This window comes from Scyliorhinus canicula, chromosome 8, assembly GCF_902713615.1.
Source record: "Scyliorhinus canicula chromosome 8, sScyCan1.1, whole genome shotgun sequence".
NCBI classification, from domain to species: Eukaryota; Metazoa; Chordata; class Chondrichthyes; order Carcharhiniformes; family Scyliorhinidae; genus Scyliorhinus; species Scyliorhinus canicula.
The window spans coordinates 118092642-118109789 of NC_052153.1; the positions used below are offsets into that span (position 1 = coordinate 118092642).

At 49.4% G+C, this 17148-nt stretch overlaps 1 protein-coding gene across 3 annotated transcripts in view; it reads left to right on the forward strand.

The window, feature by feature from the left end:
* The window catches only part of fbxl17 (F-box and leucine-rich repeat protein 17), a 937144-nt gene that overhangs the window by 639353 nt on the left and 280643 nt on the right, over positions 1–17148 (forward strand). The window lies entirely within an intron of this gene.

Here is a 17148-nt window from a genome sequence, read left to right on the forward strand (position 1 = left end):
GTTTAGGGCGGCACAATAGCACAGTGGTTACACTGTTGCTTCACAGCACCAGGGGCCCAGGTTCGATTCCCGGCTTGGGTCGCTGTCTGTGTCGATTCTGGCATGTTCGGGTACACTGAGGGAGAATTCAGAATGTCCAATTCACCTAACAAGCCCGTCTTTCAGGACTTCTGGGAGGAAACCGACACAGACAGGGGAGAACATGCAGACTCCCCACAGACAGTGACCCAAACCGGGAATCAAACCCGTGTGGCGACTAGGGGATTTTCACAGTAACTTAATTGCAGTTTTAATGTAAGCCTACTTGTGACACAAATAAAGATTATTATTATTATAGCCTGCATGTTTTTTAATTCAGTTTTCAGGTATTCTTGAACAAGATCAAGCAAAATTGAATGTATTATTGGTGACAAATACACAGTTATTTACACCTGAGAGGAAGACACATTTAATGCTAAATGGATTACCTAAATTAAAGCCACTGTTTGCACTGCTACTGAACACCATACTATATTTCAATATGACTGATACTAGGACCCACACTATACTCTTAGCTTTTAATCTTGCTCTGTCTGACTAAGGATAACCTTGACACTGTGCAGTATTATGCAAAATGCTGTCACATCATCTGCTTGCAATAAAAATGAAATTGTATTCAGTCACTTGTGGTTGATGGTGCTGCTACAGCTGGGTTTACTTTTATGTTGTGCTGCAAATAATGGTTTAAGATAAACCATTCTGTTTGGCACTGGATCTAACTTATCGAGACAAGAGGTTAGATCACAGTTTAAGACTTTGTTGGTTTAAATACATAACATTAGGAAGAGGAATGCCCATGGCCCTAGACGTTTTCAAGTGAAATTTACAATTGGTATTTTTGATCTTTCATAATGAAGTCCTGAACTAAATAAAGTAATTGCAATTAAATTAAGCAGCAGCTGGGTTGTGAAATCCTTTTGACATGACTGAATATTTGTAGTCAAATACTTTTTTAAAGAGAAGATTTTCATTTATAAAGTGCCTTTCATAACCCCAGGACCTCTCAAATGGCATGCCTATCTTCTTAAATAAACTTTGATCTTACTCAAAGTGGTAATGTCCCTTTTTGAGGTTTTAGATTTCTGTCAGTTTCATTGCCCTGCACTCAGACCACTTCAGATTGATCCATTGTAAAGTTCTTTACAATTTAAGAATAAAACAAGTATTGACTTCTACTTTCTCGGTTGCATGGGCAGAAATTGAGTTGAACAAACAAACCTTGAATTTGTATCTTGCTGAAAGAAAGATCATAAAAAAATAGAAGCAGAATTAGGCCATTCAGCCTGCTGTGCCATTCAATGAGAGCATAGTTTATCTTGTAGCCTTAACTCCACTTTCCAGGCATCCCTTTTAAGCCTGGACTCCCTTGTAAATCAAAAGAATTCTGACTATTTTGATGCAAATGAGACTGAAATCTTTGTGGACTGCAAAATGTACATGCTGACTTCCCACTAACTAGATGTGCGTGAAATGAAATGAAATTAAATTAAATTAAATGAAAAAATGATATGCTTTTGAAGTATATGTGGATCAATTTGTAGGTGTTGCATAGGAAAGTACAGTGGTTGTGTAATCCAGGGACTTAGATAAATTATTTGGAATCGTTATTCAGATCCCACTATGATAGTAAATAAATCAGTCTAGAATAAAAAGCTATTGTATCAGTAATGCTGACCATGTAAATACTGAATTGTCATAAAATCCATCTATTTCACTTGCATCCTTTCAGGAAGGGAATCTGCTGTCAGTATCTGTTCTGGCCTCCATGTGACTCCAGACCCACAGCAATGTGGTTAACAGTTAGCTGCCCTCTAAAATGGTCTAGCAAATCACATGATTCAGGACACCTAGGGATGGGGACAGTGCCCCGCATCCCATAGATGAAAAGAGATTGTCCGTATAAATAGTGATTAATAAGCAAATTAGAGTTGTTAGAAAAAATATGCTGGGTTGTATCAGTGGCTCTAGTGAGTCATTTAAATTCTGCAAACAATCTCATAATTTGAACAAGTTCATATGAACGTATGGAGTGGCAGTATTAAAATTGGAATTCCCAGATGCAGGAAGTTGGTACTCAAATATCCTAGTTGTTTAATCATTGCAGCTGTAATACATTTTTAACAACTGGGAGTTTAAACTCCATCTTGGAGCAATAAATCATTCCACTTAGACCACTGCTTTTCAGTCCAAGTGACAGTGGTGTGAAAGCTGAATTAAATGTCGGAAAATCGTCATCACCATTGATGTTAATGAAGGTTGGTCTATGATAATTACTTTCTAAATGTTTTCACGAGTTTTATTGCGGAGAAGCACAAATATCACAGGAAATATGAAGTTCTATAAATAATGACATGAGTCACTCCATCATTTTGTTTTTCTCTTGCGATAATCGAGAATGTCTATGAAATAGACGAGTCCTGAAGAAAATCGGAACTGTGTTTTCATCTATGTTCAATTCGTATCAATTTAAAAAGCACAATAATACGTGCTCTTTTACATTAAATTATGCATGTTACTTTGGGTAGTTTGGTTTATTTAATCTTTGCTTATGATATATTACACTGACAGACAAAAAATTGTATCTCGTTACTCTGCTGACCTTTTATTTAGATCACTGAATTTATACTTAAAGCATTTAAATTAGCTTGATTTTATATTTTAAAAATCTGTAGTTGATGCAAAATGCTCAGCAGTCTTGAATTCTGCTCCCATTTTGTGTATCTTGGTGAAACAGCCATGGTTCAGTTGGCAGCACTCTTATCTCGAAGCCAGAAGGTTCCAGGTTGAAGCCCAGGATCTGAGCACGAAAATCAAGGCTGACCCTCCAGTGTAGCACGGGAGGGGCGAGGGGGGGGGGGTGGGGGGAGGAATGTCGCCCTGTCAGAGGTGCCGTCTTTCGGGTGAGATGATAATCAAGGATTTGTCTACGCTCTCAGCGGATGGCACTATTTCAAAGAAGAGCAGAAGGGTTATTTGTGGTGACCTGGTCAGTATTTATCCCTAGCTCAACATCACAAAATTTCCTCGTCCTCAGCACCTTATCAATAGGTTTCTGACTATTTTGGTTTGAATGAGACTGAAATCTTTGTGGACTGCAAGAATTTGCATAACGCGTGTTAACTTTCTTTGAACTAGATGGACTTGAAATGTTTTAAAAGTATATGAACATCAATTTGTCAGCGTTGCACACGGTAGCACAGTAGCTTCACAGCTCCAGGGTCCCAGGTTCATAAGAACAATAAGAACTAGGAGTAGGCCATCTGGCCCCTCGAGCCTGCTCCACCATTCAATGAGATCATGACTGATCTTTTGTGGACTCAGCTCCACTTTCCGGCCCGAACACCATAACCCTTAATCCCTTTATTCTTCAAAAAACTATCTATCTTTACCTTAAAAATATTTAATGAAGGAGCCTCAACTGCTTCACTGGGCAAGGAATTCCATAGATTCACAATCCTTTGGGTGAAGAAGTTCCTCCTAAACTCAGTCCTAAATCTACTTCCCCTTATTTTGAGGCTACGCCCCCTAGTTCTGCTTTCACCCGCCAGTGGAAACAACCTGCCCGCATCTATCCTATCTATTCCCTTCATAATTTTATATGTTTCTATAAGATCCCCCCTCATCCTTCTAAATTCCAACGAGTACAGTCCCAGTCTACTCAACCTCTCCTCGTAATCCAACCCCTTCAGCTCTGGGATTAACCTAGTGAATCTCCTCTACACACCCTCCAGTGCCAGTACGTCCTTTCTCAAGTAAGGAGACCAAAACTGAACACAATACTCCAGGTGTGGCCTCACTAACACCTTATACAATTGCAGCATAACCTCCCTAGTCTTAAACTCCATCCCTCTAGCAATGAAGGACAACATTCCATTCGCCTTCTTAATCACCTGTTGCACCTGTAAACCAACTTTCTGTGACTCATGCGCTAGCACACCCAGGTCTCTCTGCACAGCAGCATGCTTTAATATTTTATCATTTAAATAATAATCCCATCTGCTGTTATTCGTATCAAAATGGATAACCTCACATTTGTCAACATTGTATTCCATCTGCCAGACCCTAGCCCATTCACTTAACCTATCCAAATCCCTCTGCAGACTTCCAGTATCCTCTGCACTTTTCGCTTTACCACTCATCTCAATGTCATCTGCAAACTTGGACACATTGCCCTTGGTCCCCAACTCCAAATCATCTATGTAAATTGTGAACAATTGTGGGCCCAACACGGATCCCTGAGGGACACCACTAGCTACTGATTGCCAACCAGAGAAACACCCATTAATCACCACTCTTTGCTTTCTATTAATTAACCAATCCTCGATCCATGCTACTACTTTACCCTTAATGCCATGCATCATTATCTTATAGAACATAGAATGATACAGCGCAGTACAGGCCCTTCGGCCCTCGATATTGCACCGACATGGAAAAAAACTAAAGGCCATCTAACCTACACTATGCCCTTATCATCCATATGCTTATCCAATAAACTTTTAAATGCCCTCAATGTTGGCGAGTTCACTACTGTTGCAGGTAGGGTATTCCACGGCCTCACCACTCTTTGCGTAAAAAACCCACCTCTGACCTCTGTCCTATATCTATTACCCCTCAATTTAAGGCTATGTCCCCTCGTGCTAGCCACCTCCATCCGCGGGAGAAGGCTCTCGCTGTCCACCCTATCTAACCCTCTGATCATTTTGTATGCCTCTATTAAGTCACCTCTTAACCTTCTTCTCTCTAACGAAAACAACCTCAAGTCCATCAGCCTTTCCTCATAAGATTTTCCCTCCATACCAGGTAACATCCTGGTAAATCTCCTCTGCACCCGTTCCAAAGCTTCCACGTCCTTCCTATAATGAGGCGACCAGAACTGTACGCAATACTCCAAATGCGGCCGTACTAGAGTTTTGTACAACTGCAACATGACCTCATGGCTCCGGAACTCAATCCCTCTACCAATAAAGGCCGACACCCCATAGGCCTTCTTCACAACCCTATCAACCTGGGTGGCAACTTTCAGGGATCTATGTACATGGACACCGAGATCCCTCTGCTCATCCACACTACCAAGAATTTTACCATTAGCCAAATATTCCGCATTCCTGTTATTCTTTCCAAAGTGAATCACCTCACACTTCTCCACATTAAACTCCATTTGCCACCTCTCAGCCCAGCTCTGCAGCTTATCTATGTCCCTCTGTAACCTGCAACATCCTTCCGCACTGTCTACAACTCCACCGACTTTAGTGTCGTCTGCAAATTTACTCACCCATCCTTCTGCGCCCTCCTCTAGGTCATTTATAAAAATGACAAACAGCAACGGCCCCAGAACAGATCCTTGTGGTACGCCACTCGTAACTGAACTCCATTCTGAACATTTCCCATCAACTACCACTCTCTGTCTTCTTTCAACTAGCCAATTTCTGATCCACATCTCTAAATCACCCTCAATCCCCAGCCTCCATATTTTCTGCAATAGCCGACCGTGGGGAACCTTATCAAACGCTTTACTGAAATCCATATACACCACATCAACGGCTCTACCCTCGTCTACCTGTTCAGTCACCTTCTCAAAGAACTCGATAAGGTTTGTGAGGCATGTCCTACCCTTCACAAAACCATGCTGACTATCATGAATATGCAGCAACCTTTTGTGTGGCACCTTGTCAAAGGTGTTCTGGAAATCCAGATATACCACATCCATTGGCTCCCTGTTATCTACTGTACTGGTAATGTCCTCAAAAAATTCCACTAAATTAGTTAGGCACGACCTGCCCTTTATGAACCCATGCTGCGTCTGCCCAATGGCTTGGGTCACTGTCTGTGTGGAGTCTGCATGTTCTCCCCATGTGTGCGTGGGTTTCCTCCGGGTGCTCCGGTTTCCTCCCACAATCCAAAGATGTGCAGGTTAGGTAAATTGGCCATTCTAAAGTGCCCTTAGTGGCCAAAAATATTAGGTGGGGTTACTGGCTTACGGGGATAAAGAGGATGGGCTGGAGGCGGGGGGCTTAATTAGGGTGCTCTTTCCAAGGGCTGGTGCAGACTCGATGGGCTGAATGGCCTCCTTTTGCACTTTAAAATTCTGTGATTGCTGTTTGTGGGAATTCACTGTGTTCAAATTGTCTGCTGTGTTTCCGACATCATGACAATGATTACATTTTGAAAGCATTTAATTGGCTGTAAAGCAATTTGAGACGTTCAACTTTCCTCCTTTGTTCTTTTTGATCTCAAAAACGTCATACTCCATACTTTTCCTATTCCCTAAACCTTCAATTTGCTGTTGTTAAAACTTAATACACAGTCTCCTACAAGAACTCCTCCTTCCATGCCACAGTGAAACTATGGCAGTTCTTGCCTCCTTATCATTTTCATCCTCCTTCAGTTTGCAGACATATAACTTAGACTTTCAAATACTGCTTTTTGATGTACATTGTGTTCTTATTTTTTCCAATCTCAGTGGTTATCTGCATTACTGGCCTTGGTCTCTTATCTTTATAGAGTCATGGAGCTCTTCAGCACAGAAAAGGCCCTTTGACCTATTGTAACTGCACCGTCAAAAACAATCGACTTAAATATTTCACTCTATTTTCTAGCACTTGTCCCAGAGCCTTGTTTGTCTTGGCATCTAAATACTACTTAAATGTTATGAGGGTCTCTGCCTCCACCACCCTTTCAAGCACTGAGTTCAAGACTCCCATCACCCTCTGAGTGAAATGCTTTCCTCACATCCCTTCTAAACCTGCTGCCTCTTACCTTAAATCTATGTCCCCTGGTTATTGATCCCGTCATCAAGGAGAAAAGTTTCTTCCTGTCTACTCTATCTATGCTCCTCATAATTTTATACATGTCAATCATGTCCACCCTCAGTCTCCTCTGCTCCAAGGAAAATAACCCAGTCGATCTAATCTCTCTTCATGACTGAAACTCTCCAACCCAAGCAACATCCTGGTAAATCTACTTTGCACCTTTTCCACTGCTTTGACATCCCTCCAATAATATGGACTCCAGAACTGTGCACAATACTCTAGCTGTGGCTGAACCAAGGTTTTATATAGTTCCAGCATAACGTCCCCGCTCTTAAACTCTATGCTTTGGCTAATAAAGAAAATGTACCAGATGCCTTCTTAACCACTGTATCCACCCGCTCTGCTACCTTAAGCCACCAGTGTACATGCATACCAAAGTTCTCCTCAGCCTCTGACCTACCAGAGTCTTGCTGCTCATCATATATTCCCTTATTGTGTTTTCCTGCCTGGGTGCATAACTTATACTTATCCAGATTGAATTGCACTTGTCACTGATCAGCCCGTCTGGCCAGGCTGTCTATTTCCTCCTGTAATCAAAGACTATCATCCTCACTATGGACCACCCCACCAGTTTTCGTATCATGTGCGAATTTTACTGATCAACCCTCGTACATTCAAGTGTAAATCATTTATATAGACCACAAACAGCAAGGGCCCCAAGACTGATCCATGCGGGACCCCACTGGACACAGGCTTTCAGTCAGCAAAACAGCCCTTGACAATCGCCCTCTGCTTCCTGTAACTCAGCCAATTCTGGATCCAATTTGCCAAATTTCCTTGGATCCCATGGACTCTTACCTTTGCTATCAATCTCCCATACGGGACCTTATCGAAAGCCTTGCTGAAGCCCAAGAAGACTACGTCAAATGCATTGCCCTCATCTACACACCTGGTCACCTCTTCAAAATAATGTAATCAAATTAGTCAGACATGTCCTCCGCTTACCAAACCCATACTGACTTCTTGATTAATCCCTCTCTCTGCAAATGCAGATTAATTCTGTCTCTCAGAATTGCTTCCAATAGTTTCCCCATCACTGAGGTTATACTGACTGACCTGTAGTTTCCTGGTTTATCCCCTCCTCCCTTCTGGAAATAATAGTACCTCATTGGCTGTCTTCCAGTCATCCGGCACCTCTCCTGTGGCTAGAAAGGAATTTAAAATGAGTGCCCATACCCCGGCTATTTCCTCCCTTGCCTCACTCAACAGCCTGGGATATATTTCATCTGACCCTACTTTTAAGCATGTCAGACCACTCAGAACCTCTTCTCTATGTTAATTTCTTTAATTTTATCACAGTCGTTCTCCCTGATTTCTATACCCACATCATTCCTTTCACTTGTGAACACCAACACAACATATTCATTTAGTACCCTTCCTACATTCTGCGGTCCTTAATCGGCCCTGTTTTTTCCCCTCGTTATCCCTTTATCCTTAATGTACTTGTAAAACAACCCGCCAGCATTCTTTCATGTCTGCTTTTTGCTCTCCTAATTTCCTTTTCAAGTCCCCTCTTGCACATTTTATACTGCTCTAGGACATCTGCTGATTTGAGCCCTCGATATCTGCCTTCCTTTTTCTCTTGAACCAATGCCGTATATCCTTCGATACCCAGGGCTCACTACATTTGTAGGTCCCACACTTTTTCTTTATTCAAACATGTTGGCTCTGTGCTCTCCCTATTTCTTTCTTGAATGTATATAACAAACTGGTGCAAAAATTACTGAGATGTTGCGAAGAAGCAATAAATACTTAAAATCTAGTGTGAAAATAAATTGTTACACTCTTCAGTTTGAGATGGTATGTATAGTGTACCAATCGCTGAACATAAGCTTTTTCCCTGAAACTTCATGACTTCACATCACTGATTTTATAGTTCTAGTAAATGTGAACACCAGTGGCGCGATTCTCCGATGTCACGCTGATTGGGAGAATAGCGGGCTGCGCCAGTTTTTCACGTGACGCCGGTCCGACGCGCTCCAGCTATTCTCCGAAACGGCCAAATCTGTTCCGTCGTGTTCCGCGCGCAAAAAACTCGGAGAATCGCCCGATGCACCCAAAATGCCTATTCTCCGGAACCTCCGCTATTCTCCGGCCCGGATGGGCCGAAGTCCTGACGGCGTGACCCCAGTTCACGCTGTCGCCGTCCACACCTGCTTTTTAAAGTGAGGAGGTGAGCGGACCGTCCCGGAGTCTTCGCAAACTGGGGAAGGCATCCCCGAGAACGCAGCGGCCAGTGGGGGGGGGAAGAGCGAGTAGTGGGGGGGGGGGAGAGCGAGTAGTGGGAGGGGGGGGAGAGCGAGTAGTGGGAGGGGGGGAGAGCGAGTAGTGGGAGGGGGGAGAGTGAGTAGTGGGGGGGGGAGAGCGAGTAGTGGGAGGGGGGAGAGAGCGAGTAGTGGGAGGGGGGAGAGCGAGTAGTGGGAGGGGGGGAGAGCGAGTAGTGGGGGGGGCGGAGAGCGAGTAGTGGGAGGGGTGGGAGAGTGAGTAGTGGTAGGGGGGGAGAGCGAGTAGTGGGAGGGGGGAGAGAGCGAGTAGTGGGGGGGGAGAGCGAGTAGTGGGAGGGGCAGAGAGCGAGTAGTGGGAGGGGGGAGAGAGAGCGAGTAGTGGGAGGGGGGAGAGAGAGCGAGTAGTGGGAGGGGGGGAGAGAGAGCGAGGAGGGGGGAGAGAGCGAGTAGTGGGAGGGGGGAGAGCGAGTAGTGGGAGGGGGGGAGAGCGAGTAGTGGGAGGGGGGGAGAGCGAGTAGTGGGAGGGGGAGAGAGCGAGTAGTGGGAGGGGGGAAGAGCGAGTAGTGGGAGGGGGGAGAGAGGGAGTAGTGGGAGGGGGGAGAGAGCGAGTAGTGGGAGGAGGGGGAGAGAGCGAGTAGTGGGTGGGGGGGGAGAGCGAGTAGTGGGAGGGGGGAGAGCGAGTAGTGGGAGGGGGAGAGCGAATAGTGGGAGGGGGGAGCGAGTAGTGGGGGGGAGCGAGTAGTAGGAGGGGAGAGAGGGAGTAGTGGGAGGGGAGAGGGAGAAGTGGGGGGAGAGCGAGTAGTGGGGGGGAGAGGGAGTAGTGGGGGGAGAGGGAGTAGTGGGAGGGGGTGAGGGAGTAGTAGTGGGGGGGAGAGAGGGAGTAGTGGGGGGGAGAGGGAGTAGTGGGGGGGAGAGAGGGAGTAGTGTGGGGGAGAGAGGGAGTAGTGTGGGGGAGAGAGGGAGTAGTGGGGGGGAGAGAGGGAGTAGTGGCGAGAGGGAGTAGTGGGGGGGAGAGAGGGAGCAGTGGGGGGGAAAGAGGGAGTAGTGGGAGGGGGGAGAGGGAGTAGTGGAGGGGGGAGAGGGAGTAGTGGGAGGGGGGGGGAGAGAGGGAGCAGCGGGAGGGGGAGAGGGAGTAGTGGGAGGGGGGAGAGAGGGAGTAGTGGGGGGAGAGAGGGAGTAGTGGGGGGGAGAGGGAAGTAGTGGGAGGGGGGAGAGGGAGTAGTGGGGGGGAGAGAGGGAGTAGTGGGAGGGGGGGAGAGAGGGAGTAGTGGGAGGGGGGGAGAGAGGGAGTAGTGGGAGGGGGGGAGAGAGGGAGTAGTGGGAGGGGGGAGAGAGGGAGTAGTGGGAGGGGGGAGAGAGGGAGTAGTGGGAGGGGGGGAGAGAGGGAGTAGTGGGAGGGGGGAGAGGGAGTAGTGGGAGGGGGGAGAGGGAGTAGTGGGGGGAGAGGGAGTAGTGGGGGGAGAGAGGGAGGAGGGGGAGGGGGAGGAGAGGGGAGTAGTGGGAGGGGGGGGAGGGAGTAGTGGGGGGGGATGGGAGTAGTGGGAGGGGGGAGAGAGTAGTGTGGTGGGGGGGGCGGAGAGGGAGTGAGTGTGGTGGGTCGTCGACCCCCGGATGCAACATCTCAGCCGCCCTGCCATGGCAGGACGGTGATGAGGTCATGGCCGCTGGTTGCCCTGTGGCTGATAGGCACAGCCCACTGACGCACCGGTGAGGAGGATGTTCTTAACTGACTGTTGGATGCAGAAAGTGACCAGGGGTTAGGTTGGCGTGTCAGCAGCGCGACCAGGCCCGGGGGGCACAGGTATCCCATGACAGGCGTCTGCCAAGATGTCGAATTAGCTCTGTCTAACAGAGAAACCTCTGTCCCCCACCACACTTCTGTAGGTGACCATAATGTATTCGAACCGAACGGCTATGTTCTGCGCAGTGGTTGGGGCCCCTGCACTGCAGTTGGACATCCAGCAGCGTCCACAGCGACATCCCACAGTGGATGCAGGGGCAGGTGCAGCAGCAGAGGGAATGGCCGTGGAGTGGCCCGTCGTTGCCGTACAGGCCGCAGGCGCTCATGGTCGGTATGTTCAGGGGGAGGCGGAGGGGAACATTGACCCCCAAACGCATAGGACGGCACAGATGCGGGCACTGATGTCGAGCAGCATGGGGGGGGAGGAGGAGGCATGGGGGGGAGGAGGAGGAGGAGGAGACACTGATGGTGGAGCCAGAGGCGACAATCGAGGCCTAGGGTGTACCGTGCCGGATCTCTTTCGAGACACTGCCGGACATCACCTGCAGGAGGAGACTCCGGTTCAGCAGAGAGACGGTCGCATATATCTGCCACCTCGTGTCTCACCTCGCCCCACGTGGAACAGGAGGAGGACACGCGATACCGGTTGCCGTCAAGGTGACGGTGGCACTTAACTTTTATGCTACCGGCTCCTTCCAGTCTCCGAGTGGGGACCTATCCTGGATATCGCAGGCATCGGTCCGCAGGTGCATCCGGGATGTGACCGACGCCCTGTTTGCCATCGCCGATCGCTACATCACCTTTCCCGAGGACCGAGCAAATCAAGAAGCACGAGCCCGTGCATTTGCCAACGTGGCCGGGTTACCGATGGTCCAGGGAGTGATTGATGGTGTTCACGTCCCCATGCGCCCGCCTGCAGACAACGGGGAAGTGTTCACAAACTGGAGGGGGACATACTACATGAACATCCAGGTGGTATGCGACCCCCACATGAAGATCATGCACATGTGCGCAAGGTTCCCTGGGAGTGTGCATGATGCGTACATTCTTGCGCAGTCATTCATCCCTACTATGTTTGAGGGACGTCCCCTCCGGCTGAGGGGCTGGTTGCTGGGCAACAGGGGTTATCCACTGAGGTCTTGGCTGATGACGCCCATACGGAGTCCTCGGACCAACGCGGACACCCTTTACAATGAGGCCCATGCAGCAACCAGGGGTGTGGTGGAGCGCTGCTTTGGTCTTCTGAAAATGAGATTCAAGTGCCTGGACCGCTCCGGAGGGGCCCTGCAGTACCAGCCCGACAGGGTCGCTCGCATTGTGGTATGCTGTGCGCTGAACAACATGGCAATGCAGAGGGGTCGGAGAGAGAAGCCACTGGCAGTGGTGCCAACACGGAGGAGGAGGAGGTTGGTGGTGCGTCGGGCGCAGCACACAGACACGACCTGGGTGCTGGTAATGTCTAGGAGGCTGCACGACGGCACCGGCGAGGACAGCGGGCACGCAACGCGTTGGTGGCTGCAAGATTCACGCGTTGCGTGCGACGGCATCGGTGAACACTACCATTACCACCTGCATCGCCGGTCGTGCAGACGGACAGCACACAAGTCCCACCAACACCCCCCTCCCCCCGCACCCCCGCTCCGTGTACACTGCTGCACTTCGAGATCACCCTTAGCACTGCAGCAAAACGGTATGGCACAACATTGATGGCTGTGTCAGCGGGTGTGATCAGTGCCATGTTGAATGGTGACAGCCCGCTCTGCGATGAGCTGTGAGCTCAGAATCGTTAGACAAAGTCTGACCCGTGGCAATAGCTGAACCATCCATTTCGGTGGTCGCTGAGTTCGTCAGGGACACTCCATCACGTGCCCGCGTGGGGTAGCTGGCGTCGGAGTGCCGACGACTACGGTGTCCGAATGTGGGGGGGGGGGGGGGGGGGGGGGAGACTGCACACCCGGCACCGAAGTTTCACCGCTCGTCAACCCCAGCAACACTCGGTCACCATCACGATCGCCGTGGCAACGGAAAAAGCACACAGTCTTACAGGTTAGGTGCAACAGTGAGTTTAATGGTGAATATTATGTACAGATGCCCTAGCCCCTACAACTAAACTGTGCCCTTCACCCGTGTCAACTTACTATGTGTCCCTCTTCATTGCCTTACGGGCCCTACCACTACGTCTAAATGAATCCCCAGATGGTACAGCAGGAGTGGAGGGAGACTGCTGAAAATCATGCCCCGCGACATGTCTCTCCGTCGGCACTCGTTTCCTGGGGCGACCCGGCCTTGATGGGCCAGGCTGCCCCGCGGGCGTTTCGGGTGACGTGGTGCCACCCTGCTCTGCCCACTGCCCACCCGATGCACCAGGGATGGGACGTGGGGAGGCCGAGCGTTCAGGGACGTCCCGTGATGAAGTTAATGGGACGGGCCCCAGAACCACCTCCTCCCTCGGGGAGCCCAGTGGCCCCCGGGCCTCACTGTGGGACAGCGGTGCGAGCGGGGACGTGCCCCGTCGCCCCACCGACACCTGGCGCTGCCAGTCCTGGAGGCCTGCAATGCTATCAACCAGGGTCCGAACGTTAGCAGAGACGGAGTCCAGGGAGTGAGACATTCCCGCCAGGGTCTGTGCGAACTCAACCTGTGAGTGCGCGACGCCATCCAGCACGTGCGTCAGGCGGTCGATGCTCTCCACGACTGACTGCTGGGACTGGGCCATGGGTCATGTTGGTTCTGGCGCATTGCTACCTGTGAGAGGGCAACCCTCTCCAGGGCCATGGATGACGAGTGCACATGAAGCCCAACGCCTTGCAGAACCTGACCCATGGCCGATACCGTTTCACCCATTGCCTCGACCACGGACGCCATCCGTGTGGTATCGGCCTGGGTGGCTGCCATGAGCGGCAACCCTTCCTGCTCCTGGACGCGGTTTGACTCCTCTAACTGCGTCTGCAGCTGCTGGAAGACGGCCCTCATCCCGTCATCGTGTCCCTGGGTTTCCAAATGCATCGGCTATCCAGGTGGGTCGAGTAGATCCAGGAACCCGGGAAACGTCTGGCCGCCAGCTGGATGCTGGGCCTGGGCTGTCCTCCGACCGTCCAGCCCCTCGGCTGCTCCGACCTCCACCTGCTGTACCGGCTTAGTTGTGTGGTGCACACCAGACAGTGACCCAGGAGCCTCATCACTTAATTGCCCAACCGAGGTGAGTGTCTCTGGGATGGTGGATGGTGTGGGAGACAGCAGTGCTGCAAGCTCGAGGTCCTCGTACGTCAGAAATTCAGGATGGCCCTGGTCCCAGTCATATCCCAGCGCAGGGTGCACGTGGCCCATGTATGGTTCAGCGTCAGGTGAGTCCGTTGACTGTGTCGCCGTCCTCTGTGCGTCTGGGTCCACTGACCCCGTCCTGTCCTGTCTCACGACCCGACCTTCGGGCAACGCACAGCCATGAAAGTCGTCACTGTCCATCCTCTGTACGTCCTGCTCGAGAGTCCCGGATTTGGAGAATGGCACTTCTGGTCGATCTCCTGCCACCCTCTGGCGTGCGGCCCTGTGTGCGGTGGTTGTCGTGGATGGTCGCCTGTGTGTGGCACCAGACGGCCCTGGACGTTTGGCAGCATGTCCTAGAGAACAGAATAATACGGGGTTAGTTAGACACGCTCAGCCGGGCGTAGGATGGTCCAGTGGGTAGAGTGTGAGGGGACAGAGGATGGGGGGTCCAGTGGGTAGAGTGTGAGGGGACAGAAGATGGGGTGTCCAGTGGGTAGATTGTGAGGGGACAGAGGATGGGGTGTCCAGTGGGTAGAGTGTGAGGGGACAGAGGATGGGCTGGGGGGGGGGGGGGGTTGTCATGCAGGGTTGTCTCACTTGGTTCTGCACCTCCAACCTCGCATTGTGCGACCTCCCGGGTGGCAGATCCCCCAGCGAGGTCCAGTGCCCTCTGCTCGAACACTGTCAGGGGGTGCATAACGGGTGAACCCCCTCCGGTTCTGTTGCGCTCCCAGCTGTTGTGAGCAGTCGTGTCCTGTTTGGGGGGGCAGAGATAGATCATCACAATTCGGCAGGTATCAGGGCGTTCAGATATTGGCACAGGTTGGGGGCAAAGTTGCAGCTACACCATGGCATCTCTCCAGGGGGTCGCAGCGCTCATGTGGGTCTGTGACAACTTTGTTAACCACCCTCCACTCACTCTCGCCCCCCCCCCCCCCCCCCCCATGCCTGGGGGGGGGGTCGGTGATGAGGGACATTGGGGGGGGGGGGGGTGGTTGTGACCCGGGAGCACCCTTGTGGCACTTACCCTAGCAGCCCTGGTGAGGTCGTGGAGCTTCTTGCGGCACTGCTCCCCAAACCGAGGGGTCTGCCCCACAGCACTGACTGCCGTGCCCACCTCACGCCAGGCCCGTCGCACAACGCTGGAAGGGTGGCGAAGCCCTCGTTTTGGGCAGATGATGCCCCTGCGCTGCTCCACCTCATCGAGGAGGGTCTCTAGGTCCGTATCACGGAACCTCGGGGCGGGCTTCCGTGGCTCCAACATTTCTCCCCCCCCCCTCCTTTGTTATTGTACAGTAAGAAGTCTTACAACACCAGGTTAAAGTCCAACAGGTTTGTTTCAAACACGAGCTTTCGGAGCACGGCTCCTTCTTCAGGTGAATGTAATTGTAGATCACGCCCTTTTACGATGCGGAGCGGCGTCATTTGGGCATCGCGCGCTTTCGACGTCACCCCCCCCCCGTGATTCGCGCGGCCCCGATGCTAGCCCGTTCCCGAGGCCAGAATAGGTCGCAATCGGGGCCGTTTCGCGCCGTCGTTAAACTCGACCGAGTTCACGACGGATTTCCCGATGCGGCACGGCATCGGAGAATCGCGCCCCAGATATTAAAGAAAGGCTTCGTCTCATCAGGCAAAGCGTTGCAAATTTTAAATTGGAATTATCAGAGGTTTGCTTGTTAGCAGGGTTTTTTGCTGTGACTGTAGTTTATTTGTTTATAAAGACCAAATGAAATGGAATTTGTTACAATTCAATGTATTTTGTTAGAAGTTGTTTGGTGATGCTTTACAATTTAGGTGATAGGCACATGCTTAACAGACATGAAACAATATCGCTACTCACATAAAATTCCATCGTACTATTCCCATCTTTAACATTCTTTTACTGTCACAATTTGAACATAATTCATTAACAAGCTAATTGTTCGCACTTTCTTCAAATCCAATTCTTCATCACCATAAAAGGTGAATTTATTGCATGAATATTAGCAAAGAATTAGCTATTTTCAAGGATATTAATTTACAGACCTCAGTTGGTTCTGAGCTGGGCTTTTTCTCGCTATCACCCCAGAGTGACGGATTGTCATGTATCTTGTGTACTCCTTCAATAGTTTGATAGAATTTGAGTTCCTAGCTGTGAACTGAAAGTAATGGAAGCAAATTTAATATCCTGAGTGTACTAATCAGAACTGATTATATTGCACTCAACACTGACAAGATCTTGATTTCGATCATATAACATGTTGGTGTGACTCACATGTCGGTTCATATAAACAAACAAATAGTTATTTCAGTGTGGTCCTGGCATAGCTAAACTACTGTTACCTCATTGACCTCAATGACTCTTGTTTATTAAATTGTGGAGACAATATCCTATTTCTAGGTCACACAGAACTGAAATTAGTGATTGACTGAATGCATTTTACAATAAACTTCAAACATCATCTTCAAAAAATAAGTGTCCGAAAAAATTTAATGATGTCACATTTGACAAATGTCTACTCCAACAGGATTAAATGTTAATTTAATGAGCTGTCTTGGGTCCCAAGTATCCTGACTTTCATCTTGGAGTTAGGAAACTAATGTTTGGCTCAGTAACTAAATAGTAAGACAGTTTGGGGCAGTGAGTAGCAATCTCACCTCTCAATCAAAAGATTAGGTTCACAGTCAAAGTTATGACACAAGCATATCGTCTTCATTTATGTACGTGCGACAATAAAATAATTTTTTTATTTTGGTAAATTTTACATTTTAAGCTTTGCATTTTTCCATTGCCCATACCAATCATCTGTAATCTCTATGAATAACGGTGTCATTATTTAGTTATAGTTCCTGACTCGCTTTGCTATCCATCTCATGCTTTACCTTCCCTGATCTACCAGCGGAAGCTGGAAAACCAGTCAAATCGGTAGGCCCACCGCTACCCAGTTAAGTGTGATGTGGGACTCTCGTCAGCTTTCTAACCGGCAGGCAATTACTCCGCTGTCTCCAATAAATTCCACCCATAATTTATTGGGAAACAAAATGAAGAGATGTCAGAAAATAATTTGTGAGGAACACTTTTGCACTTGTA